The sequence below is a fragment of the Ascaphus truei genome, chromosome 3, assembly GCF_040206685.1.
Source record: "Ascaphus truei isolate aAscTru1 chromosome 3, aAscTru1.hap1, whole genome shotgun sequence".
Taxonomy (NCBI): domain Eukaryota; kingdom Metazoa; phylum Chordata; class Amphibia; order Anura; family Ascaphidae; genus Ascaphus; species Ascaphus truei.
In genome coordinates this window covers 96004151-96025013 of record NC_134485.1, presented here as the reverse complement: position 1 = coordinate 96025013, position 20863 = coordinate 96004151, and positions in this window count along the sequence as shown.

The window sequence follows — 20863 nt, the reverse complement described above, 5'->3', positions numbered from 1 at the left end:
CAAATAAATGTAGAAGGGTTATCAAAACCATACTGTACTACAAATAACACTTCTCCATACAGACACACTACATTACAATGAATTTCCTTTAATAATCCTAACTGATCTTACAATCTAAATCATCAAATGCCAATGAAAAAACTGCACATTCCAATCAATACATTGCATTTACATTGTATAAATGATGAATAAAATCTATGCACCATATACATTCTGCAAATGAATGTGAACAATATCATTGCAAGCTAAATACAATACAGTACAGTAGCTCCAAACAAGTCAACTATTTTAACCAATCAAGTAAACAAAAATCAATTAGCAATCATTATATATATATACTGTATATATAGTTGCATGATGAAGCCACTGTACAAATTCATGGGTGAAGGGTGTGTATCGGGCCAGTGTGGCTTAACCCCTTAATTACCTTTGCGGTTATTATCCGATAAGGTGTTTAAGGGGTTAATTGATATCTGAATGTAATTGCAATGTATTGGCTTTGTTTTGGCAATGTATTTTGTGGGCAAGACAAGGATTTTGCTGGCGACGGACACTTCGTATTGATGAGGTCAGTAGTACTTTATTTATTTGAATATGCTAGTTAGTGTTTTTAATAATGGGCAATTAATCTATTATCCATATCTGGATAATAGTTATATTGCACATTATTGTACTTTCGGTGTTGGGGGGGGGGGTGTATGTATTGAATGTATAGGCCAGGTTTATTTTTTTTACATTCAGGGTTTGTTCCGTGGTTCCGCGTGGGACCTCTGGAGACCAGGTTTCCTCGGGTATCTCACAGGTACCAGGCTGGTGGTTCCACGGGTGACACATGTGGGGATGAAGCGGTGGTCCCACTTCTGTGGGGGCACCGCGAACCCATAGGTGTGGGATGAAGTGGTGGTCCCACATCCGTGGGGGCACTGCGGACCCATATTGAGCACTCATGGGTTCCCCAGACCCCCGTGGGAACCACCCGAGGCCCCGCAGACACCTGTGGGTCTGACCCAGGACTTCCAGACATCCTTTGGCCTACCGTGGGGACCCAATTGTGGCCCACGGTGACCCAAGGAGACCGCCTGGGGGCCATGGCGCTTGGCGGGACCCACCAACAGGCCTCCAGAACCTGTTTGAAAAGGGCTGCTGGTACCCTGTAGGTCTGTCAGGTGCCCCGCCAGCCCACCGGTGACTCACGTGGGGCTGTGTTATGAACCCTGTTTGTAAAAGGATAAATCTTGCATTTATGGGGGGGGCACAGGGGGTGGGTAATGTATTTAATAAATATAATGATGTTTATTGTGTGTCACTGTAATGTTTTTATTGTGGGTACTGGGGGTGGGGGGGGTTCCCCAATGGTATGGGGGTAGGCCTCCCTTGTGGGTAGTGGGTGAGGGTGGTTAGGCCTCACAGGGTGGGGGGTTAGTGGGGAAGGGTATGTAGGCGTCCCGAGTGGTGGTGAGGGTGGGTTAACCCCTTAATGACTGTTGCGGTTAATAACCGCTATGGTGATTAAGGGTTTAGGGGACATTACTTTGGATGTTTTCATTCTTGTGTCTGTTTTGCAGCAGCGGAGGGGGCATGGGCAGCATGAAGAGGAGGATGGCCTTCTTCGTGGCAGCCGGACATGGGTGAGTGCTATATGTATTTAATGTATTTATTGCTGTTTATGTATTTAAAATGGGCACATTCACTATTATCCATTTGTGGATAATTGTAATTGTGGCCAATACTATACTGTATGTGTTAGGGGGGGGGGTTATTTCTTTAAAAGTATGTACGTGTTTATTCATTAAATTGAGGGGGGCACATAATTGGTACTGCAGGCCTGCGGGTAACACCTGAGGGCCCCCGCCAGCCTATAGTATCATTGATGTGCATATATGTGTATGTTAGGGGTTATAGGGGTTGTTGTTAGATAGATAGATAGATAGATAGATAGATAGATAGATAGATGGATAGATAGATAGATAGATAGATCTATATATATATATATATATATATATATATATATATATATATATATATATATTTATATTCATTTATTTATTTATTTATTGTGGGGCTGCTGTGTGTTATTTTTTTTATTGTGGGTAGCGGGGGTGGGTGAAGGGGGTATTAGCCCCAACGGTGGTTGTTTAGGGCTTGCGGGGGGGTAGCGGGATGGGTTAACCCCTTCATGACCGTAGCGGTATTAACTGCTACGTTCGTGAAGGGGTTAAGTGCACCAGCAACCCCTCCGCAAGCCCTAAACTCACACCAAGGTCCAAATACCCCATTCACCCACCCCCTCTACCCACAATAAAGCTGGCATGGTGGGTTAACCCCTTCATTCCCTTAGCGGTTAGCCGCTAAAATAATGAAGTGGGCTGTACATGCATTTTTCCTGCCTCGGATGCATGCCGGGGGCCTTCGGTGCTGATATTCCAGGGTATCAGCTCTGGAGCCCCCCTGCATCAATCCGAGCCAGGAAAAGGGCCTGTTTTTTTTTAATGTCACCTTTCGCCACTCAGCTCCAGCTTTTTGCCAACTTTTGTTGGTGGAGCGATTCGGAGAAAAACTCTCCATTTTATTGCTGCGATCAGCGCCGAGATGCTGATCGGGGCTACTTGCATACGGCGGGTTTTAAAACTGGTGAGATATTGCTTCTCGCCACCCGAACGGCAAGTTTTTTTTTCAAGAAACAAAAACTGGCGGATTTTCCTCATCTCGCCAGTTTTTCGCCATTTACTAAATTGCTGTAGGCATATTTGGCTAAAACCTGGCGAGATTGGGCTTCTCGCAGCTCTCTGCATAGGCCCCCTAGTGTCAGTTGGCAATATAGATACTCATATAGAGTGCTCTCTAAACTTTGCTAAACGGGTGGAGATCAGCCACTGTCACTCCTGTAGTCTGCATTATAGTTGACAGATGGCCTGCTACACCTGTACAGTAGTTGACAGCTGCTGAAGCTGCTAATCATGTTGGTAAGCATTCTTGTACGTGTAATCTGGTTGGAAATGAGGCAGGAATTTTTTTGGGTAATCTGGTGGGGACAGGTAGCAACTATTGCCGTTCACCAGGTTTTCACTTATGGTTGGACCGTTATTGCAAACCGGACCTGGTGCTGGTGCCGGTGCCGGTGCCAGCGCCGGCACATTGCTGGATTGGGATAGACAAATTTTATATGGATTAAACATGACCATTTTCCTTTTGCAGTTGCCATGATCAAACATACTGTAAAAATCTGGGATCACCCACAATAACCTCTCCTATCCCCTACAGGAGGGGCAATGCGATAAAAGCAATGACCGTTAGTTAAAGTTTTCTTTACCGAACACTTCCACCCACGAACGTCAGGTGAAAATTTGTAAAAATCATAAAGATGCAGCGGCCTTTATTGAAACACTTCACGTGGTGTATACCTCGGAATACCCATGTGATGGCGCGCAATTTCTTCCAACCGTACCGCCTTTAGATGCAAGTGCAGGTGAGGGCAGAAAATGGCATTTTAGTGTTCTGGCTTTTAAACATCTAAAATTGACACAGTAGCACAGTACTGTACACATTACAATTCATTCATTTCATTGCATTTAATTGCACACAATCCATGAAATTCAAACAAACTAACCACGATAAACACGTGTGCCTGGGGCGATTGGTGGCGCACACGAAAACAGTGCCGTGATTTGTTTGAATAATGGCCACTGGATCTGTAGTTCGAAATGAAATATTAATTTTTCTGATAAAGTCGCCATCTTATTTGTTGCAGCATTAATTGCAGAACATATTAAAAATGCATAACTACAGTCATGTTTTTTATACGTGTACGGTGTACACATGGTGTCCAGTCCAGTCAGCAATAGTGCAGGGATAAGAATGTAGAGAAAATCCCACAGCATTGTGTTTTAGAGGTTTTTATTATGAAACAGCTACATTTGATAACGTCTTCAGCATTTTCAAGGATCAAGGTCGACTCAAAATGGAACACTGTGGTATTGTAGACTTGGTTTTTATCTAGTTTTTAAACACCTGCAAATTGACACAGTAGCACAGTACTGTAAACATTACAATTCATTCATTTCTGCCACCTGGCAGATACGTGAAAAATAGCACCCAAACAAATCAGAATCCAGGTAATTCAAAGAAATCTACTGCAGTAAACACAGGTGTGACTGGTGTGACTGGCAGTATTCACGGCAGCGTTCACAGAAGAGTAACGAGTTAATGCCGTGTGGAATACAGCAGAGTTCATGAAAACGGCTCAGTGAAATGTTCGAATAATGGCCTCTGCATCTGTATATAGATTAAAGACTGTAGATGAGGGTAAATAAATAAAACCCTAGGATAAACAAAAGCAAACTGGATGTGAGCCTACTAACAGGAAGGGAGCTTCTAAACAAGCTCTCCCCTCCCACGACCATGCTACTATACAATTTATATTAAATTTAGATATACCATGGTTATAACATTTACAATATGCGTTGGTAACAATGACCTCTGCATGAGTAAGGGGATTCAAAACTCCCAGATATAGGTACCGTGTGTAGAACTGTTAAATTAAAGACCGAATCAACACAAGCATGGTGGTATCGGTTAAACTCGGGCAAGGCGAATAAGTCCCTGTATATACTCTAGCAGGTACAGTACAATACACATCAGATGTATTGGGTGCTCTGCTAAGCACTAAAGTCTATATAAAATCAATGTCCCTGGTTAAATACCGTATAGGTCACTAGTGTTATAGATAATGGGAACATTTTGGGATTCAGAGGTTGAAGAATTCTAAAGGTAAGATAAATATTGAATGTATGTAATTGCCTTTTTTCAGGTTCTTTGATTGGATTTATTTTTATGTTTTTCATTGCCCATTGACTGCTAAAGTATTAATCTGGGCCTAGGGTACAGATAAATACAGTGACAGGCAATGCATTTTTTGGTAAATACTTGTTTACAATTGATTGTTATTTTTTCTATTTCTGTTAATTGTTTTCACTAAATTGTTTGGTAATGGGATGACTTGTTTTTATAACATTTTAGAATTGGTTGACGGTTTTATTTCTTGAATTGTTTTGTTGGTAAGGTGTGTATTTAATAATTTTTTATTATTTTGCGGTTTTGGTGTTAGAATAATTTTATTGATGTGTAGTTGAGGCTTCGTAGTTCTTTTATTGTTGTGGTGTATAGGTGCTTGTGTATTTATTTAATTGTTGTTTATTTTTCAGCTAGATAATTTTTTTGTATAGATTGGCCATTGACTGCTATAGTGGCTTATCGTGCCCATATTATATGTCTATGATGTACCACTGTACCAATCAATGGGTATAGAGTTGGGGTACTTGAGCCAGGTTTGTGGTTTGGACTCCCGGGTGGGCAGCAGGGAAGGGTGGGTTAACCCGTTTATTACTATAGCTGTTATTAATGGCAAAGGTGATTAAGGGGTTAGGGGCCATTAGATTGTATTTTTGATTGTACTCTTGCTGCCAACAGAGGACATGGACCTGGAGTATGGTGATTAGTATGCCTTTCATTATGGTAGGGGTAGGTAGAAGTTTTAGTTACTTTATTTATGTGGCTGGCTAATGTTTGTGACGGTGAAGAAGTAGCCAGGCTCACTAATAAAGGTTAAGCCAGTTTGGTTAACTCTGATCCATGTTTTGGGGTTCAGGATTTTCAGCTCTTGGACCAAACTGTAGTAAAAGCATTAACTGTAATTATGCGACAATAAAGAATGTTTGTGTTTTTACCTTTCTAGTGATGCCAGAAAGCATGGATTGCTGTGGTATGAGTCTCGGGGGGTGGGGGGGTGGAGTGGGGGGGGGGGGGTGTTTGCAGAGAAAATGTTGTCAGATTGTGTCTGTCTAGTCAGAACCCAGAGTTGCTGGTTCCCCTAAAGATGTACCCAGTAATCAGGTAGGATGCCTGGATGCATGTAGACACATTGTCTCGGTAATATCTCCTCTTGAAAACGCTTGTGCGACTAACAACTAAGGATCCCTGCTTCAGCATAGCTCAGAAAGGTAAATGGGACATAGAGATATGAGGTGTCCCTTATACAGTGAATGGTCCCTAGGTTAATGGGGATTCCCAGTTAATGGCCAGGTCACCCAGTACCTGTATAGGGGTTCTGGGGTGCTCCAACCATGCTTCAGCACAGACCAGAAAGGTAAATGGGGCATAGGGATATGAAGTGTCCCTGAAACAGTCAAAGGGTCCCGAGGTTGATGGGGATACCCAGTAAATGCCCAGGTCACCCAAAACCGGTATAGGGGTTCTGGGGTACTCCAACCATCTTCAAGGTTGTGTGGGGACTTTTAAAAGTCCAGTCCTAAGTTTATTGTATAGAGGTATTATAACCCCTTGCACCCATTATACAGAGGGTGTTTTCCAGACTTCTCCAAGATCTCTCAAAGAGCTCTCAAAGTTTTCTAAGATTCTAAGCACCAACTGAATTCCAGGCCTTTGAAGAGAGAGGTGAGCTGTGGCGTTTGTGTGACGGTTCAGGGGATTCCTTCCCCTTCTTTCTCTTCCTCTGTCCCCTCTCTTACCAATCCCTCTGCACTTTCCCACTCTTGTCTCGCTACATCCTCCTCTCTCTCTGTCCCATTGCCTCAGCGCATGCCCCGCAAGTCTCGCGCACCCGCGCGGTCCCCGAGCTCCTGCAGCAACGCTTCCCGCTCCCAGACACTCTCTTTGCCCGCTGCCTGTACCTCACCTCCGGTGGCGGTCCCGTCCGGTCCTTTGCTTCCCTCCACTGGGGTGCCCGCGGTGCTCCGCACGCCTGGTGACGCAGGCTGTGTGCGCGCACCCTCAGTTTACAGAGGGCGCGCGCACACGCTCCTCTTCTAAGCCTGGTCACTCTCCTGACTCCTCCTCCCATTCCCTGCAGGCCATCTCGCTCTCTGATCCTTCTGTCTCCTCCCCTTCTCTCTATGACCTATCGTTGTTGTCTCCCACTTCTCTCTCTGCACCTCCCCACTCTCCTATTGGTGTGTCTCCCTTTATAATCCCTGTCTGTCCTCTCTATCGTCATTCTGCATAGTTCCGGTTTCCCTGTGTGTGCTGACCTATGCTGTGCTCCCTCTGTGTCCCTGCTTGTATCCTGCTCCTGTGTTACTTTGGATTTCCCTGGCTTTGACCCCTGCTTGTCTTGGACTACCCTGCTCTCTGTACCCATTGTACCTTGCTACGAACTCTACTTTGCTGACCTCTGGAATCTTGGACCTGGCTTTGAACTTCAACTACCCTGCTCGCTGGACCCTTGGACATTGGCACACGGACACGACCATTCTTACGTTTAACCCTACAAGATGTTGCAAGTATCTTAACCACTTTTCCAACAGGCCCAGCAAAGCTATAACACACTCCGGGCTTGCTCCTACTGCTGTGGGTGTGTGGTGTAATTCCGTTCCCACCTCAGTATTGGGGTCTTGCCAGGTCTGCGGGCATACAGGTGTGACATTATGCAGAACCCAACAAACACAGACCCCCCTGAGGTGGGTACAAGTATTTCCATAAAGGCCTTACAATTTGTCAGTAACCAGTTATCTACTGTCTCCCAGCAACTGGCTAAGTTCTCCCCTCTGGAGAGCCTCTTGGCTGCTACGCCACCGATTGTCACTAACTATGCCAGCTCTGGGCCCCGTATTCCTTCACCAAATCGTTATGATGGGGACCCCCTCGCCTGCCGCTGTTTCTTAAACCAATGCTAGGTGCAATTCAAGATGACCCCTCCCTGTTTCCCACTGGTCGTGCTAAGGTAGCGTACAGTATATCTACGCCTTGCTCACCGGAGACGCTCTCGCCTGGACCTCCCCCCTATGGGAGCTGTAGGCGGACACTCACAGAGGTATGCAAGTGAGACTGGTTATGGTGAAATTAAATAAGGCTTTTATTGCGCCTGTTTCCTTAACATCAGGAAACCACCCAAACAAGGGGTAAACAAAGCTTCTATTCACTTGGGAGTATTTCTAGTGAAATACTATGGAGTCCACAACTCCCTTTAGATAAGCATGTCTCCCAGCCCCAAACATATATCATGTAATGAGCAGATATCAAAAGTCTTATAAATAAAAGTCTTATCTGTTCCTTGTGGTTTGGAGGGAAAATCTTCTCTGTTCCTGGTTGCTACCTTTTCTTCAGGGTTTGTCAGCATTCAGGTTTAGAAGTTTCCCCTGTGTCTTGCAAGCAGACTCTTCTGGTAGACTCAAGACGTCTGTCCCCATGTCAGTCTCACAAGTTGTGAGAGTAAGGGACAATCTCATTTCCTGTCTCAAGGACAGGCTTTTCTAAGCAACCTAATCAGGCAGGTGGTGTTTGTTAATTGACTACCAGCAGTTAACCACCACACTGCTGGATTAGAGGCATATTTCCTGAACAAGGATAACTCCCCTGTTACAGGAGCGCAAAAGCGAATTAACGCAAGATTACTCTCTCTTCAAACGCGAGTTTCAACTTGTATTCGATACTCCTGCACGGCGGGAGACAGCCGCCTTCTCTCTTTTTCACATTTCACAGGCCCGAAGATCAGCTGCCAAATACGCCATTGAGTTCCGTACGCTAGCCGCTGAAACCCAATGGAATGATGAGGCACTCGCCGTCGTGTACTGGCACGGACTTTCAGATACGTTAAAAGATGATCTAGCTACTCATGTCCGGCCTTCATCCCTGGAGGAGTTGATTACCCTGAGCGTACACATGGATCAGCATACTCAGGAGCGACGGCACGAGAGGCATTGTTCTCGCTCTCCTTCTTCTGTTGTTTCTCACAGGTCACCTACAACACCCCTCCTGGCACTGGTGCCGATGCAGGTCGGCAGTCAGCAACTTCGGCCCACGGAGAGAGCGCGACGTCGTCTGAATAGACTTTGTTTCTACTGTGCTTCTCTGGAACATCGTCTCCAGAATTGTCCCCTGAAGCTGGGAAACGGGCACACAAAGTAAAGGTAGAGGGGCTTCTACTGGGTACCGTCTCTCCTTGCCCCTCTTTCCCCGGAGCTTTCCCAAAGAAGTTTCTGCTTTCTGCTGCTTTGGAGGGTCCGAACCTTTTCCTGCAGGTCGAAGCTTTCATCGATTCGGGATCTGGTGGTAACTTCCTGGACCAGAAGTTCGCGTTGGAGAATCAAATCCCCATGGTCAGAAGGAAAACTCCCATTGGCCTCGAGGCCATCGACGGCCGACCACTCCAGCTGGCGTTTATCATTTGGGAGTCTATTCCTCTCACACTGACCCTGGCTGACGGTCATAAGGAGGTAATAATCTTCTATATTTTTCAATCTCCTACAGTGCAAATTATGTTAGGATTGCCTTGGCTTCAACTCCACAATCCGGGCATTGACTGGACCGGTACTCTGCCTCTCCAGTGTCCTTCGTACATAGATGCCGTTCCTGCGGAGTCTCCTGTTGCAGTGCTTGCCGGCCTGGATTCCGTTCCTTCTAATCTATTGATCCTGCCTACCGTGTATCATGAGTACTTGGATGTGTTTAACAAGGTACAAGCGGAGGTTCTACCTACCCATCGCCTGTACGATTGTCCTATCGATCTGATTCCTGGGACCATCCTGCCCAAGTTGAAGTCATATCCACTCTCCGTTCCAGAGACCGAGGCCATGACGTCCTACATTCAAGAAAATTTGGAGAAAGGATTCATCCGCAACTCTACCTCCCCTGCCGGGGCTGGCTTCTTCTTTGTGAAGAAGAAGGATGGATCACTTAGGCCGTGCATTGACTTCCGCGGACTCAATAAAATCATGGTGAAGAACCGGTATCCTCTTCTGCTTATCTCTGAACTGTTCGATCGTCTTCAGGGGGCCTCTATCTTCTCAAAGCTCGACTTAAGAGGCGCCTACACTCTCATTCGCATAAGGGAGGGGGACGAGTGGAAAACAGCATTTAACACACGATCTGGACATTATGAGTATCTTATTATGCCCTTTGGTTTATGTAACGCTCCTGCCGTTGTTCAAGAGTTCATGAACGACATCTTCCGCAATGTATTGGGAACATTTGTCATAGTCTATCTAGATGACATCCTTATTTTCTCTAAAAATCTGGAGGAACACATTCAACATACCAAACTAGTGCTTTCTAGGCTCCGTTCTAATCGCCTATATGCCAAGATGGAGAAGTGTTTTTTTCCACCAGACCTCTACTGCCTTCTTAGGCTATATCATCTCCAGTCAAGGCTTCTCCATGGATCCAGAAAAACTGAAAGCTGTTCTCGATTGGCCGCTGCCTAATTCACTCAAGGCTGTGCAGCGTTTTCTCGGCTTTGCCAACTATTACAGGAAATTCATCAACATTTTTTCTTCTGTTGCTCTTCCCATCACCGCATTGATCAAGAAGGGCGCCGATACCACTTCCTGGTGCTCGGAGGCTATTCTTGCTTTTGAGGTACTCAAGAAGGCTTTTGTTTCCGCACCCATCCATCGCCATCCGGATACCTCTCTTCACTTTGGAGGTCGACGCCTCGGACTTTGGAGCCGGCGCAGTCCTTTCCAAGAGACTTCTCCACAAGAGAAACTCCACCGTTGTGGGTTTTTTTCGCGGAAATTTTCATCTGCCGAAAGGAATTATGATGTTGGTAATCGTGAACTTTGGCCATAAAACTGGCTCTTCAAGAATGAATGCACCTGTTCGAGGGCTCCAAGGAACCAGTTGCTATTCTCACTGACCACAAAAATTTGTTGTATATCGAGGGGGCTTGTCGCCTGGGGTCACGCCAAGCTCGGTGGTCGCTCTTCTTTTCCCGCTTTAACTATACTATTTCATATATTCCGGGTACCAAAAATGTTAAAGCGGACTCTCTCTCTCGTCAGTTCGCCACAGAAACCGAAGCTAATGAAACCACGGTGCCTATCCTTCCTGCCAAATGTATAATTTTTGCTAACAACTTCGATGTGTTGGATGAAATCAGCAAAGCTCAAGCTCACATTCCCAGCAGGTTCAGGGTACCAGAAGGCCACCTATATGCTGCTCCACGCTTTCACCATAGAATTTTGCTTTGGGGTCATTCTTCTAGAGCAATCGGTCATCCAGGCTTCAAAAGGACAGCAGATCTCATTAAGCGGACATTTTGGTGGCCAAAGATGAACAGTGATATTCTCAACTTTACCACTGCCTGTCCTGTATGTGCCCAGAGTAAAACACTCCATCACAAACCTTTGGGACTTCTCTTACCTCTTCACATTCCGGAACAACCCTGGAAACATATATCGATGGATTTCATTGTCGAGTTGCCCAATTACAAAGGAATGAACACCATTCTGGTCGTAGTGGACAGTTTCTCTAAACAAGCACACTTTATTCCCCTCAAGGGTCTTCCTAATTCTGCCACTTTGGCTGATGTCTTTTCCAGAGAAATGTTCAGGTTACATGGCGTCCCCATTTCTATTGTCTCTGACCGTGGATCTCAGTTCATCTCTAATTCTGGCGGGCATTTTCCCAAAGACTCGGAATCTCTCTCTTGTTTTCCTCGGGATACCATCCTCAAACCAATGGTCAAACCGAAAGGATGAATCAAACTCTTGAACAATATCTAAGATGCTTTATATCTGACTCACAGGACAACTGGGTGGATCTTTTGCCATAGGCCGAATTTGCCATCAATTCTCTCAAAAACGAGTCTACTCAAGAGTCTCCCTTTTTTATTAACTTCCGTTTCCACCCCAGTAGCCATCCTCTCTCGCCTTCTCCTTCGGGCGTTCCTGCGGCCGACTCTCATGTTGCTAATCTACAGGAATCTTGGAAAAAAATCCTAAAAACTTTACAGTCTGCGGTTGCCAAACAAAAGACCAAGGCGGATAGTCATCGTCAACCTGGGCCTTCTTTCAAACCTGGTGACAGGGTGTGGTTATCTTCAAAAAATATCAGGCTTAAAACGCCATCACCTAAATTATCTCCGAGATTCCTGGGCCCATTCAAAATATTAGAAAAGATTAACCCAGTAGCTTACCGTCTTGACCTGCCTCCCACCATGTTCCACACTTCCCTTCTCAAACCGTTTGTGCAAAGTCCTCATTTTCCTGTCCCCTCTCGGAAACTCATTCCAGTCTCCACCCTAGGACAACAGGAGTACGAGGTCCAATCCCTCATTGATTCCCGCTGGTCAAAAAACAAACTCCAGTTCCTGGTCCACTGGAAGGGCTATGGTCCGGAAGAACGTTCGTGGGTACCAGCACGTCATATCCATGCCCCAAGATTACTCCAGCAATTCCACCAAAAATTTCCACTTAAGCCTTGGTTGGATTGCTCGGAGATCGATCCTCAAGGGGGGGATACTGTGAAGGTTCAGGGGATTCCTTCCCCTTCTTTCTCTTCCCCTGTCCCCTCTCTTACCAATCCCTCTGCACTTTTCCACTCCTGTCCCGCTCCATCCTCCTCTTTCTCTGTCCCATTGCCTCAGCGCATGCCCTGCAAGTATTGCGCACCTGCGCGGTCCCCGAGCTCCTGCGGCAACGCTCCCCACTCCCAGGCACTCTCTTTGCCCGCTGCCTGTACCTCACCTCTGGTGGCAGTCCCATCCGGTCCTTTGCTTCCCTCCGCTGGGGTGCCCGCGGCACGGCGCACCGAGCACCTGGTGACGCAGCCTGTGTGTGCAACCTCAGCTTACAGAGGGCGCATGCACACACTCCTCTTCTAAGTCCAGTCACTCTCCTAACTCCTCCTCCCATTCCCTGCAGGCCATCTCGCTCTCTGATCCTTCTGTCTCCTCCCCTTCTCTCTCTGACCTATCCTTGTTGTCTCCCACTTCTCTCTCTGCTCCTCCCCGCTCTCCTATTGGTGTGTCTCCCATTATAATCCCTGTCTGTCCTCTCTATCGTCGCTCTGCATAGTTCCTGTTTCCCTGTATGTGCTGACCTATGCTGTGCTCCCTCTGTGTCCCTGCTTGTATCATGCTCCTGTGTTACTTTGGATTTCCCTGGCTTTGACCCCTGCTTGTCTTGGACTACCCTGCTCTCTGTACCCCTTGAACCTTGCTACAAACTCTACTTTGCTGACCTCTGGAATCCTTGGACCTGGCTTTGAACTTCGACCTGCTCTCTGGACCCCTGGACATTGGCACATGGACACGACCATTCTTACGTTTAACCCTACAAGATGTTGCAAGTATCTTAACCAATTTTCCAACAGGCCCAACAATGCTATACCACACTCCGGGCTTGCTCCCACTGCTGTGGGTGTGTGGTGTAATACCGTTCCCACCTCAGTATTGGGGTCTTGCCAGGTCTGCGGGCATACAGGCGTTGATTTCAGTTCCAATAATTTTTAGGGTAAATTTTAGATTTATAAGCCTTGGATTGATAAGCCCCTACACCTAGGAAAGTGTCGTTTTTCAACCCCAATTCCCAAGTAAGTGTGTATTTTTGCTGTAGTTTGTGTAACATTGTGAGTGTGCATTTTCCTGTGAATAAATTTACAATTTATTTCATTAAATCGTTTTGCTCAATGTATGATCCTGGTAAAAAAGTGTAAATGGCCTTGTCTCCCATGACAGGCTATATTTACTTGTGGAACCATGTGCGATCATTGAGCTTTATGTTTTAAAATCCTGAGGGGTCTTCAAACATAATGAGAAACTAGTAGATTGCGAGCTTTCAAAACATGTAGTGACTTACACACGTTACACAAAGCAGAATAAGCGCAGGTTTTCTCTGTCACTTAGTTTAGTGCCACAGGGTGAAGATGGACAGCAGGTCAGGTCAATACCGGTCATGGGACCACACCAGAAATGTTACCCGGTGTGAGAGGTATGTAATGCCTACTAACGGATGGTAAAAGCCAATGCTTGAGGAGGACTTGGAAAATCATGAAGCCAGGATTGCTTCACGTGAGGGGGGCATACACTCAACTGCAGTTGGAGTGGTCACTAGTCCAGCCAGGTGCATGAGGTAATTCCAGCCCTAGTGGATGTGGAAGGAAAGGGTAGGGAGTGGCAACAACATGGACATTGTTTGGGGGCCATTATAGGGAGTGCAGTCGTTGTAGCCCCAGTGACTAGCGGACTCTCTACCCTGGAATCGACACACTTCTTGCCTCATGGGGAGAAGGGACCACCCTTGCAGAAAGGATTCAGCTGCTTACAGATGCCCAAGGGACACCATCCCCATGCATCTACCATGATAACAGGGAGCAGTCCGCTCCCTGAGTGGACCAACACAGCTTCAGTAAATTCATTGAGGGCATGGATAAAATTGACGGGTACCTGAAGATATTTGAAACTCAATGTAACCGGTATCGGGTGCCAGAATGGGACTAGGTTTTACGTTTAACTCTGTTATTGTCTGGTGCTGCCCTGGAGACTCTTCAGGCTATCCCCGCCGCGGATGGCAATGACTAAAGACACGTTGTAGCCTTGTTACTCACACAGTATGCCCTCACCCCAGAAGCTTACAGAGGCATGTTTAGGATGGAGGAGAAACGCCACCTTACATGCGGTTTGCGTCCCACCTGGTTTGCATGGGACACAGAGTGGAGGGATGTGGTGCCACCAAAAACCACACTTTTCTGGACTTATTTTTCAAAGAGCAGTTTCTGCAACAATGTCCACTGGACATACTGTAAGGGAATGAGTCTTTGACCACAAACCAAAAACTTATGTGGATACTGCTAACCTGGCAGATGAATTTGTCACCAGTCGGGCACTGATTCGCAAAAAGGGGCTGCCCAGATGCTGCCACTCCAGCCAAGGGAGAAAAAAAGCACACCTCAGTGGAAACGTAAATCTGCTGCAGATGGAAGGGCACCCAAACCTGCAGAGTTTAAGCATGAGGAGAGGTGCAACCAGTGCAACAAGACTGGTAACATACAGTACCGACACACTTTATTCTCGCTCGGCTAGTCCCGCGAATTCGGGTATACCCGGGTGTATTCAGGTTTCTGATCGTTTTCTGCCGGAGTGTATTGCGTTATTTTCCAGGCAGGGATTTAAGCATTTTACAATACTGCAATGCCGTGTAAATACACATGGGAGCGCTTGCGAGCTGTTCTCTTTGAAGCCGTCCCCTATAATGAATTGTAATGCAGTATATATACTGTATATATATATACTGTATAACAACAACCCCTATAAGCCCTAACATACAGTACTGTACACATACAGTACTGTATATGCACATACATAAATGATACTACTGTATGGGCGGCGGGGGCGAGATGTGTTTGCAGCAGAGAGAGATCCGCTGCTCTCTTTCTGCGTAAACATCGGCACATTAAAAATTATTTTAAATACATTTTTATTGATAGTGTACATGTGCAGGGGGTCTCCGGAGCTGAACCGCATTGGTTTCAGGTCTGGGGACCCCCTGCTCCCCGAGATACAGGCCCCTTTAGGGGGTGCCGGTATCCCTCTGCTTGGTTTAATGACCTGTAAACCAAGCAGAGCAGAGGGATACCGGCACCCCCTAAAGGGGCCTGTATCTCGGGGAGCAGGGGGTCCCCATACCTGAAACCAGTGCGGTTCTGCTCTGGAGACCCTCTGCACATGTACAGTATCAATAAAACACATACAGTATACAGTATAAATAAACACTCGTTCTTTACCTTAGCGGCTATGCGCTATGGTAAAGAAGCAGCATTTCTGTATTTTAATAATATTGTACAGTGAGCAGGGGGTTCCCTGAGCCAGAAATGAATGCTCAGGGACCCCCCCCCTGCTCCTGCTCAATATTATTAAAAATACAGAAATGCTGCTTCATTACCATAGCGGATAGCCGCTAAGGCAATGAAGGGGTTAACCCACCGTGCCCGCTTTATTGTGTGTAGTGGGGATGGGTGAGGGGGGTATTTGGCCCTTGGTGTGAGTTTAGGACTTGCGGGGGGGTTGCGGGTGCACTTAACCCCTTCACGACCGTAGCAGTTAATACCGCTACGGTCATGAAGGGGTTAAGCCCTCCCGCTACCCCCCCGCAAGCCCTAAACAAGCACCGTTGGGGCTAATACCCCATTCACCAACCCCCGCTACCCACAATAAAAAAAATACACACACACAGCAGCCGCCAAAAAAAAAAAAAAATCTAAATAAAAAAATGACAATAAATACATTTGAAATACATTTTTATTGATAGTGTACTCTGCTTGGTTTACAGGCCGCGATCACGTGATCGGGCCCTTTAAACCAAGCAGAGGGATACCGGCACCTCATAAAGGCGGCTGTATCTCGGGGAGCAGGGGGTCCCCAGACCTGAAACCAACGCGGTTCAGCTCCGGAGACCCCCTGCACATCTACACTATCAATAAAAATGTATTTAAAATAATTTTTAATGTGCCGATGTTTGCGCAGAGAGAGAGCAGCGGATCTCTCTCTGCTGCAAACACATCTCGCCCCCGCCGCCCATACAGTAGTATCATTTATGTATGTGCATATACAGTACTGTATGTGTACAGTACTGTATGTTAGGGCTTATAGGGTTTGTTGTTATACAGTATATACATATATATATATATATATATATATATATATATATATATATATATATATATATATATATATATACTGTATAACAACAAACCCTATAAGCCCTAACATACATATATATATATATATGTATATATATATACTGTTTATATACAGTACTGTATATATATATATACTGCATTACAATTCATGAATTTATGCCATCTGGTGGACACGCGAAGCATTGCAGCCTATTAAATCCTGATCTTTATCATTTAACAGATCAGGCCCCCGTCAGCCAGGCATGAACCGTGGCTGGGAAGGCAAACGCAACGCGGCTTGTCAGAGGTGAGGAGCGGCGCATTCCAGGTATCTGCCAGGTACAAACTGGGCATTTGCTCGATTAAAGTGTGTCGATGCTGTAAAGCCAGATTGTCCGGACCATGCCAAGTCCGTTATCCCTTCACAGGGGCAACGCTCTCAAGCTGCAATGCCAGCTGCCAGTGTGCAAAAGGCACCCATAAAGGAGCAGAGTGTAACCATCCAACCAGCCCAGCGAGGGACTTCGATGGAAGATACTACCCTGCAGCCAGTGGAACAGCAGCAGAGATGGGGGGACAACAAATTGCACCGGTCGGGTTGGAATCACACGATATCCATCAAAATCATTTGCACCAAGTGACCATCGGGGATCGCCAAGCAGCCGGCTTGCTTGACTCCGGTGCCACTGTTTACCTGTCCGACTTGATATGGTGTGACCAGAGGATCTGCGTCCGGGCACCGGGATACAAGTAACCTTTCTTGACTTGGGTGCAAGACGTAGCATGAGGGAGGTGGGGGGATTTCCCTGGTTAGATACTGAGGTTCTCCTTGGTAATGACCTGGGGCATGTTACTTGCATTTTTACGGTAGAATTGGCTCCTTTTTCAGCGATTACCACGAGCTAGAGCAAATGAATTGCACATGAGGATTTTGCTGTCCCCCTGCATTTGGGACCAACAGTTCCAGGAGTCTCCCAGGAGACCAGGCAGGTAAGCCAGATGGAGTCACGACAAGGTTCTGACTTCCTTCCCCTTTACCTGTTCCTGTTCCCCCCGACTTAGGGCCTCATGCATTAAGCAGCGATAAGCCCCTTATCGCCAAAAAAACCTACAGAGAAGCTGATCGCCACTTTAGAATTGCGATTTCTTCTCCAAATTATCCACAAAAAGTTGGCAAGAGGGTGGGGAGAAGCTGCAATGGCAAATAAAATGCATGTTTCCTGCATTGGATTGATGTCGGGTGTCTCCGGAGTAGATACCCATTAATATCAGCACTGGAGAACCCCGGCATGAATCTGATGCATGAAAAAGGCATTTACAGGCAACTTCATTACCTTAGAGGCTAACCGCTAAGGCAATTAAGGGGTTAACCACCCCTCGCCAGGCTTATTGTGGGTAGCGGGGGTGGGTGAATGTGGTATTTGACACTGGTTGGGTGTTTAGTCCTTGCAGGGGGGGTTGCGGGTGGACTTAACCCCTTCATTACCTTAGCGGTTAATACTGCTAAGTAATGAAGAGGTTAACCCCTCCCACAATACAGAAAAACACACAACAACCCAACTACCCACCTCCTAGGACCCCAATAAACCTACAATATCTAATAAACATCAATACACAACCCACCCTGTGACCCCACATACTGTAAAACCATGATTTATTTTGTTACACACAACTAATACTCCAGGCCGGCGGGGGTCCCAGGTGGTCCTGACTGGTGCCTGCAGGTCCCACAGTGAAACCTGGGGGGTACCCATGGGTGTCTGGGGGCCTTTGGGTGGTCCCTGCCAGGCTCTGTGGGCCTCCAGGTTGTACCGTGGGTGCCCGTGGGCCCCAATGGAGTCCACGGGTGGTCGCCACAGGTGTCTGGGGGCCCTTCGCTGGTTCCCATGGTGATCCTTGGGCCTTCGGGTGCTTCCCATGGGTGTCTGGGGGGCCCTCAGTGGTCCCTGTGGATCCCCATGGACCGCACAGCTGTGGGGCTCCCGGTTCTTCCCTGCAGGTGTCCCCAATGGGTCATTAGGTGGTCCGTGTGGGAATCCAGGGGTCCTCGTATGGGCCCCATGGGTGTCCAGGGGTCCTTGGGTTGTCCCCGTAGGTCCCAACAGGCCTAAGGTACCGATCCTATATGTTAAAAAAAAATAAACATGGCCTACATTTCAATCAACCTCCCCCCCACCACCACCAAAGCACATAAGTACAGTAATGGTCAAAATAACTATTATCCAGATATAGATAATAGATTATTAATCAATTATTATACACAACATTAGCCAGGCAGCATACATAAAGTAAATAAAAACAGTTCTTCTTACCCCTGGCAATATGAAGGGCATCCTCGTCAGCTTACTGCAGGCTCCCTTAATTCGTGCAAGGAGATCTGCGGGGAGGGAGTGTAACTCCCTAAAAAAATATTCTTTGGTAGAATAGTTCCTTCATGCGCTTTATCTGAATATGGATTAGGTAATAACCATGACAAGGCATCAGCCTTCCCATTCTTGGAGCTGGGGCAGTATGAGATGTGGAACTGAAATCTTGCGAAGAATAGTGCCCAACTGTTTTTTCGCTCAGAGAGTCTCTTTATGGATCGAATGAATGCTAGGTTCCTGTGATCCATAAAGACGGTAACTTGGTGATTGGCCCCCTCAAATAAATGCCTCCACTCTGAGAATGCAGCTTTTATCGCCCCAAAAGTTTTTTGTTCTCGATGTCATCATTTCTTTCCGCTGTTGACATTTGGTATGAATAGAAAGTGCACGGATGAAGGAGCATTTTGTGTCCAATTCTTTGTGAAAGGATGGCACCAACAGCAGAGTCGGATGCTTCCACTTCCATGAAAAATGGTAGTTCTGGATTGGATGAATGAGTATAGGGGCAGATGTGAAAAGTGACTTCAACTCTCCAAATGCCACATCCGCTTCATGAGACCATTTGAAGGGAAGTTCTTTCCGTGTGAGTCGGGTGAATGCCAGAGACATTTTTAATAAAACGTCTATAGAAATTTGCAAAGCCCACGAATCTCTGAATGTCCTTCTCATTTCAAGGAATTGGCCATTCCACCACGGCTTGAATCTTTCCTGAGTCTATACTCAAACCCTCAGGGAAGATGATGTAACCAAGAAATTGCAGACTGTTTTTTTCAAATTCACATTTTTCTAATTTAATGTACAATTTATGCTTTTGGAGACACTCTAGGATGATCGGAAAATGTTTCTGGGGATCCATAATGTTATCTGAGAAGACTAGGATCTCATCCAGGTATGCCACTATGAATTTGATAAGTAACTATCGGAGAACATAATTAATAAAAGTAGCAGGAGCCTTACAGAGTCCAAAGGGCATCACCAGGTATTCATAGTGCCCATAATGGGTTCGGAAGGCTGTCTTCCACTTGTCACCTGGTTGGATGCGGACCAAATTATACACCCCTTGGGGATCTAATTTGGTAAAGATCTTGGCTAACCGAATTCGTTCCAATAGTTCGGGAATCAAAGGTAATGGATGTCACGGGAGCTTGTGCAGGGTTATAATAATACACCAAAATATCTAGGTTTAATCGAATGCAACTAAGATATGATAAATATAGTTTATTCCTTGAAGAAGGTGAACACACAAAATATACAAATAACACACAGAATATGAACACTTACTTAGAGGTTGGACAATGAAGCAATCCAGATCTGGATTGGCAATTCATTCAGGCATACAGGATACAAACGAAGACACCGGGCATAGAGCTTACAATCAGTTATATAGAATTTAAGCCCTATCCCTTAACATTGGGTGTCAGGTATTGGTTATTGTAGACGGACGTTCACAGAGGTGCACAATTAGGAGGCTTTATAATGTGAAATTATAATAGGCTTTATTGTGCCTGTTCCTTTTCATCAGGAAATTATCCAAACACAAGGGGGGAACAAAGCTTCCATTCACTTGGGAGTATTTCTAGTGAAATCCTATGCAATTAGTTCACATCTCCATTAGTTAAGCATGTCTCGCAGCCCCAAAACATATAGCATGAAAATAAGCAGATATAAGCAGTCTCTTAAAATAAAAGTCTTATCCGTTTCTTGGAGGGAAAATCTTCTCACTTCCTGGTTCAGCTTCAGGTGTAGTAGTCTTCCCTGTGTCTTGAAATCAGCTCTGCTGTGCAGAGCTCAAGACCGGTCAGCTCCAAAGGTTAGCTCTCAGTCAGAGCTAAGGAGTCACTTCCTGTCTCAAAGGCAGGCTTTTTGTAAACAATCTAATCAGGCAGGTGGTGTTTAGTTATTAACTACCACACTGCTAGATAAAGGCACATTACTGAACAGGGATAAGTCCCCTGTTACATACCTCCCCAGTTTGTGGGAAGCTCGGGCTTACCACGGCCAAAGCCCATCCTTCCACTCTCATATCTCTGTGACTTGAATGAGAGTGGATGGAGGAAGAGAACCCTCTGTCCCGCTGGGATTGGAGC